This window comes from Ranitomeya variabilis, chromosome 1 (assembly GCF_051348905.1).
Source record: "Ranitomeya variabilis isolate aRanVar5 chromosome 1, aRanVar5.hap1, whole genome shotgun sequence".
Classification (NCBI taxonomy): domain Eukaryota; kingdom Metazoa; phylum Chordata; class Amphibia; order Anura; family Dendrobatidae; genus Ranitomeya; species Ranitomeya variabilis.
In genome coordinates, this window is record NC_135232.1 from 391,374,483 (window position 1) to 391,380,615 (window position 6,133).

Genomic DNA, 6,133 nt, shown 5'->3' on the forward strand with positions numbered 1-6,133 from the left:
CTGGTGTAGAAAAAAACCTCTCCAAATCATAATTTACCATATATATTGTGATGTCTACCTAACATCTATATGCCAATTGCATATTGTGAACATAAGCGACTCAGGAGCTGCATATTATACAAAAAAAGGAAAAGAGTCATAGCTAGATAAATAGAAAATAGATACCAAATTTTATTAAATACAAATTAAACACACCATACAAAAATTATGTTTAAAAGAAGCAACGTATAGAGCAATCAAAAATAGGCCAGTAAATGTATATTGGGTTAGTGACAAAATATCGCCCAAGATAGTGAGTGCCAGCGGACCTGCAGCACAACTAGGGATGTAAAATCTTAATTGTCACATAAAAAGAAAAACAGAACACTGGATAGTGACTAGTTAGTATAGCTTAGGGTGGACAGAGTAACTGTCATAATCAGGCTCACAGGTGCAACCAGCTACCAGCGGCTGATTTATAAAGCATATCCACCCATTAAAGTGTACCAAACTAACAAACTCCAGCGGCAAAAGTATATCAGCTGACAAAGAAAGATAATAAATATACATGTGAAGTCACATAACATTACCCGTCATGGTGTAGTGCAGGGCAGCTGGGACTCTCCCCGACGTACGTTTCAGTACGAATGACCTTCCTCAGGGGGCGCCGCTGGTAGCTGGTTGCACCTGTGAGCCTGATTATGACAGTTACTCTGTCCACCCTAAGCTATACTAACTAGTCACTATCCAGTGTTCTGTTTTTCTTTTTATGTGACAATTAAGATTTTACATCCCTAGTTGTGCTGCAGGTCCGCTGGCACTCACTATCTTGGGCGATATTTTGTCACTAACCCAATATACATTTACTGGCCTATTTTTGATTGCTCTATACGTTGCTTCTTTTAAACATAATTTTTGTATGGTGTGTTTAATTTGTATTTAATAAAATTTGGTATCTATTTTCTATTTATCTAGCTATGACTCTTTTCCTTTTTTTGTATAATAGGTTTACTGGTGGTAGTATTCCACAGTCCAGGGTAATAGGCACAGATGATGATGTGGTCCAGCCAGCTTGGAGGCAAGGGAGATCCCTCTCCCAGGTGAGGTCCGTAAGGCTTTCCTACTTGTGCTAAGATGACGAGGTCCCTGCTGCTTGTAGCTTGCTGGCAAGGAGTCCTCTCCTGTCCTGGGACAGTTGCCTGCACGGTAGGTAGCTTGAGCCTTTTTATAGGGTCTCTACCTCGACCCGGGCTCTTAGAGTACTGCTGTACCTCAGGTTTAGTTTGGGCAGTTAACGTGTAGTCTAGTGCCCTCCGGTTCGGCCATGTGTCTTAAAGTCCCACAAAAGCCTCTGGCTCTCAGTACCCAGTTTCTGTACTTTGGCTCAGAGGATGCCCGGTCACAGTTCCCCTCTGAGCCCTGTTCCACTCCTGTGCTCCATTCCTCAATGCTCCTCTGCATGCAACAACCTTTCAGGTTCTCCTCTTCCCAGGAGCTGCAGCACAGTCCTGGCTGCACGGCTCCTCTGTCTGCTCTCTCAGACTTCCTTTTCCTAGGTCTCCTTGGACCAGCTAACTTCCTTGGTCTCCCTGGACCAACTAACTTCCTTGGTCTCCCTGGACCAACTAACTTCCTTGGTCTCCCTGGACCAACTAACTTCCTTGGTCTTCCTGGACCAACTAACTTCCTTGATCTCCCTGATCCAACTAACTAACTCCTCCTCCAGACCAGGACACTTAAAGCTGGGAAAGCTCCCCTGAATCCGGGTCCTGAGCTACCCCTCCTGGCCTGGATTCAGAATGTGTTGCATGTGTGTGCTTACCTGGTAAAGAGAATCCTTCCTGCCTCTAAGCATGATATCGCCCTCCCCGAAAGGAAGGAAACATCACTGTAACAACCAGTTACCTGGAGTGTTACAGAGAAAGGGAGGGACAAAGGGTCAATGATTGGTTGCAGTAGCTTCTGTCTGCTGTTCTACCAATCAGAAAGTAGACTGCAAACTGAAAGAGTCTGTGAAGAGAGAGGGCAGCGCTGAGGATGGGAGAAGACTGCTGCCTCCAGTCATCCCCTGCTTGTTGCAGGATGATGCAGCCCATGTATTTAAGCCCACCACTAGCCAGCACCTGTTCCTGGAGACCGTGGGGAAGAAGGTGGCCATCTAATACACAAATAAGTGTATTAAATCATGGGGTGAGAGAAGTGCAGCCTTGGTTAGGATGCTGCATGTCTTATGTTAGCTTTTTCACATGCACGGCCCACTTATACTGAGGTCCAGCGTGCCCCCCTGACATCATCTGATCCCCTCCCCCTTATACTGCAGACAGGTCAGAACTACAAGGTCCAGCATGCCCCTGACATCAGACAGGGCAGGTCTATAAGGTCCAGCCTGCCCTTGACATCAGACAGGACAGGACTAAAAGGTCCAGCATGCCTCTGACTATATCTGATCCCCCTTCCTCTTATACTGCAGACAGACCTAGACTGATGTGATGACTACTTGTAGTCTATAGTAACTTGACATAGACCATGGTGGCTAGTTATAGTCGATAGTGATCAGCTATAGACTGTAGCAACTACTTATTGTTACTAGCCATAGACCATGGCGACTACATATAGTGACCAGCCATAGACCGTGGTGAGTACCTATAGTGACCAGCCATAGACCATGGCAACTACCTATAGTGACCAGTCATAGACTGTGGCGACTACCTATAGTGACCAGCCATAGACTGTGGCGACTACCTATAGTGTCCAGCCATAGACCGTGGCGACTACCTATAGTGTCCAGCTATAGACCATGGCAACTGCTTATAGTGAAATCACCAAATTATAAATAACACTTAATGAAACTTAACTTTTAATACTCTAATAAAATGTGCATAAGAGCACCACAAAAATTCCCCCCCAACATAAAGTCTGTGTTTAATAGTATGTGGGAAGGAAACAGGAGAGAGCAATCCCTATTTTATATCTATTGTCTCCCTACCTACCAGTGGAGGTTGGCACCCTCAATCCTGCGCAATGGCACCCCCACTCATCGCTCATCGGCAGCTGTCCCTCCCTCTCCCTAAATGCCCCTATCATGATAGACAGGGTGCAAATGTTTTCAGTAGAGTTCCATATGTAGTCAGGTCAACGTGATACCCTACTTCTGATATACCATATGATACGTGAAATATATCAAGAGAAAGTTTAAGCCAAAAAACAGACCATTCAGAAAAGAGATTCAACGGTACAGGCAGATATTGCACATAATTTCAGATATCAAAAAGGGGAGGATTTTTGTTGTCAAAAATGAAAATTAGATAATATCACAATGCTTTAAATTCAGAAAGAAGGGGGGAGGGTGCGCTTTCCTTCTAAATTCTCCCCTTTAGTAACTTAGACAGGGGCTGTTTTAATGCTTTTATCAAAATAATAGATAGCACATCCAGCTTTTTTCTGCATTCAGGGGTATGCCTTTTAAATATTGGCCAGATTCCACATCTGTATTGCATATACCCCCACTGTGCCCTTAATCTGGTACACAGACAGTGTTTTCAGAGTTATACACCCGAAATGGGGTTATACAAATCCCCACTGTGCACTTAACCTGGTATATAAATAATATTTAAATTATACACAACCTAAATGGGATTATATTTCAATAGTGGCCATGGCCAATTCTCACTTGTGACCAAATTTCTGTTGCACATGTCCCTAAACAAACACCAGGTGAATTAGATTTCATATGCCCCATGTCAAGTACAGTATATCAAGAACAATTAAATCCAGCATGTATAATCTCGACGCATTTCCCCATTTTTTTGGTTCCTCAGCAGAACATATTGATATAGCCCTATATCAGAGAGGGACTTATCATAGATGCAAAAAACAGTGTGGGAGTGATGCCCGTCCGCCGCAAACCAGGAGTCAGTGTCCACTATGCTTGACTCCTGGTTTGTGGTGGATGGGGATATAAAATAGGGATTGCTCTTTCCTGTTTCCTTCACTCATACTATTTAATACAGACTTTATGTTGTGGGGAAATTTTAGTGGTGCTATTATGGTGTTATTATGCACGTTTTATTAGAGTATTAAAAGTTAAGTTTTAATAAGTGTTACTTATAATTTGGTGCTATTCGGTGAATTTGTTTTCCTTTGGTACTTAATATTTGATTACGGTGATCCAACTGCTTATAGTGACCAGCCATAGACAGTGGCGACTACCTATAGTGACAAGTCATAGACCGTGGTGACTACCTATAGTGACCAACCATAGACCATGGCGACTACCTATAGTGACCAGTTGTAGACCGTGGCAACTACCTATAATGACTAGTCATAGACTGTGGTGACTACCTATAGTAACCAGTCAGACTGTGGTGACTACTTATAATGACCAGCCACAGATCGTGGCGACTACCTATAGTGACCAGTCATAGACTATGGCAACTACCTATAATGAGCAGCCATAGACAGTGGTGATGTCTCGCTGGGTGAAGGATAAGTGAGTGCAATGGGGAGAGGGAGAGTGGAGCCCAAACTCTAGGGAAGTTGTGAGTGGAGACCCCTAGGCAGATCTAAAATCACCCTGTCTGCCCTAAACGTCCCTATATAGGTATAGGTCCCTATATAGGTTCTGCAGCTATTGCCAAACAGGAACCTAATCCCTGCCTGACCCTAGCGATAGGCCCTGGTTAGGAAAGGGATGGGGTACTCTCTGTGCAAGTGGTGCTGAGTGGATTGCATAAAGATGAATAGGCTTAGCTAAGGTAGAGCAAGCAAAACCATGAGTTCTAGTAAACTTAGCATCAACCATACTGACCCCAGCTCCACTGTCTACAAACACAGAAATTTTCTCAGTCCTGCTCTCTAGCACCACCTCTGCTGTCAGGACAAACTGAGAATTACAGGTTGAAGATGAACATACCCCTTGATTATCAAACTCCAGGCTCCTGAGGGTTAATAAAGACTCTTTTTGTTAAGGAATCAAAGGACAGGCACCAATAAAACGTCACTTCCTCTCACAAAAAAAAACCCACACCCTTTTTCTTGCGAAAAAGGAAGGAGGAAGCACCTCCTTACTGAATGGGTTCCTCTAACTCCACAAGTTTAGGTTCACCCCCGGACCACTCCCCCGACACAGGAGTATTGTCCCGGAAAGAGGGCTCAGGAGAAGGTGGTCTAAGGCTTCTTTCACATTTCCGTCGGTACTCGGCCTTCGCCAAGCGTCGGCGCGACGTACCGATGGAAGTTTGTGAATTTGTGAGTGACGTGAGCAGCGGACGCAGTGTTTCAGTGCGTCTGCTGCCCATTGTAAAGTCCCAGGGAGGAAGGGGTGGAGTTCCGGCCGGGCATGCACAGTAAAAAATGCAGAACACAACAATATACGAAAAAACGTTCCCTTGAACGTTTTTTCGATACAAATGCGCTTTTTCCACAGAACGATGCATTGTGACGGTCTGCAAAAGACAGAAATGTGAAAGAAGCCTTACCCATCTATCCCGCAGGCGTCTATACACCCGTATAGCCTATGATATGGCAGCCTCCAATGACTCAGGAGCTTCATATGCTGCCAAAGTATCTTTTAACCTTTCAGTAAGACCTTGACAAAATGACAAAATTGGCTTCTAAGAGCCGGGTCATTCCATTTGGTATTGGTTGCCCACCTGTGGAATTCAGAGCTATAAGTCTCCATTGAACGATTCCCTTGCTCAAGGCACCGGAGCCTGGATTCAGCCAAGGAAAAATGGTCAAGATCATCATAAATAAGGGCTAAAGCCCTGAAAAACCCTTCTACAGACTGGAGACAAATAGAACCCTGTGGTAAAAAAAAAGCCCAGGATTGATCCCCTTGCAACAGTGAAATCACAATTCCCACTCGTTGCTCCTCATCCCCAGAGGAATAAGGACCAAGTTTAAAATACAGTTTACAAGCTTCTTAAACACAAAAAAACTGTCTCTACCTCCTGAAAACCTGTCTGGGAGGGCAATTTTAGGTTCAAGCTGGACCGACCTACCCGCAGAATCCCCCACAGTAGGAGTCTGCAGCCGCTGCCATTGCTGCTGAACCTCAGTAGGAAGGTTGTCACCTCAAGTTATGACCTCTGTAGCTGCTTTTTTTTTCTTCTACAAAAGTCTACGACTGTTGTTAATATTAAAAATGGAGAAA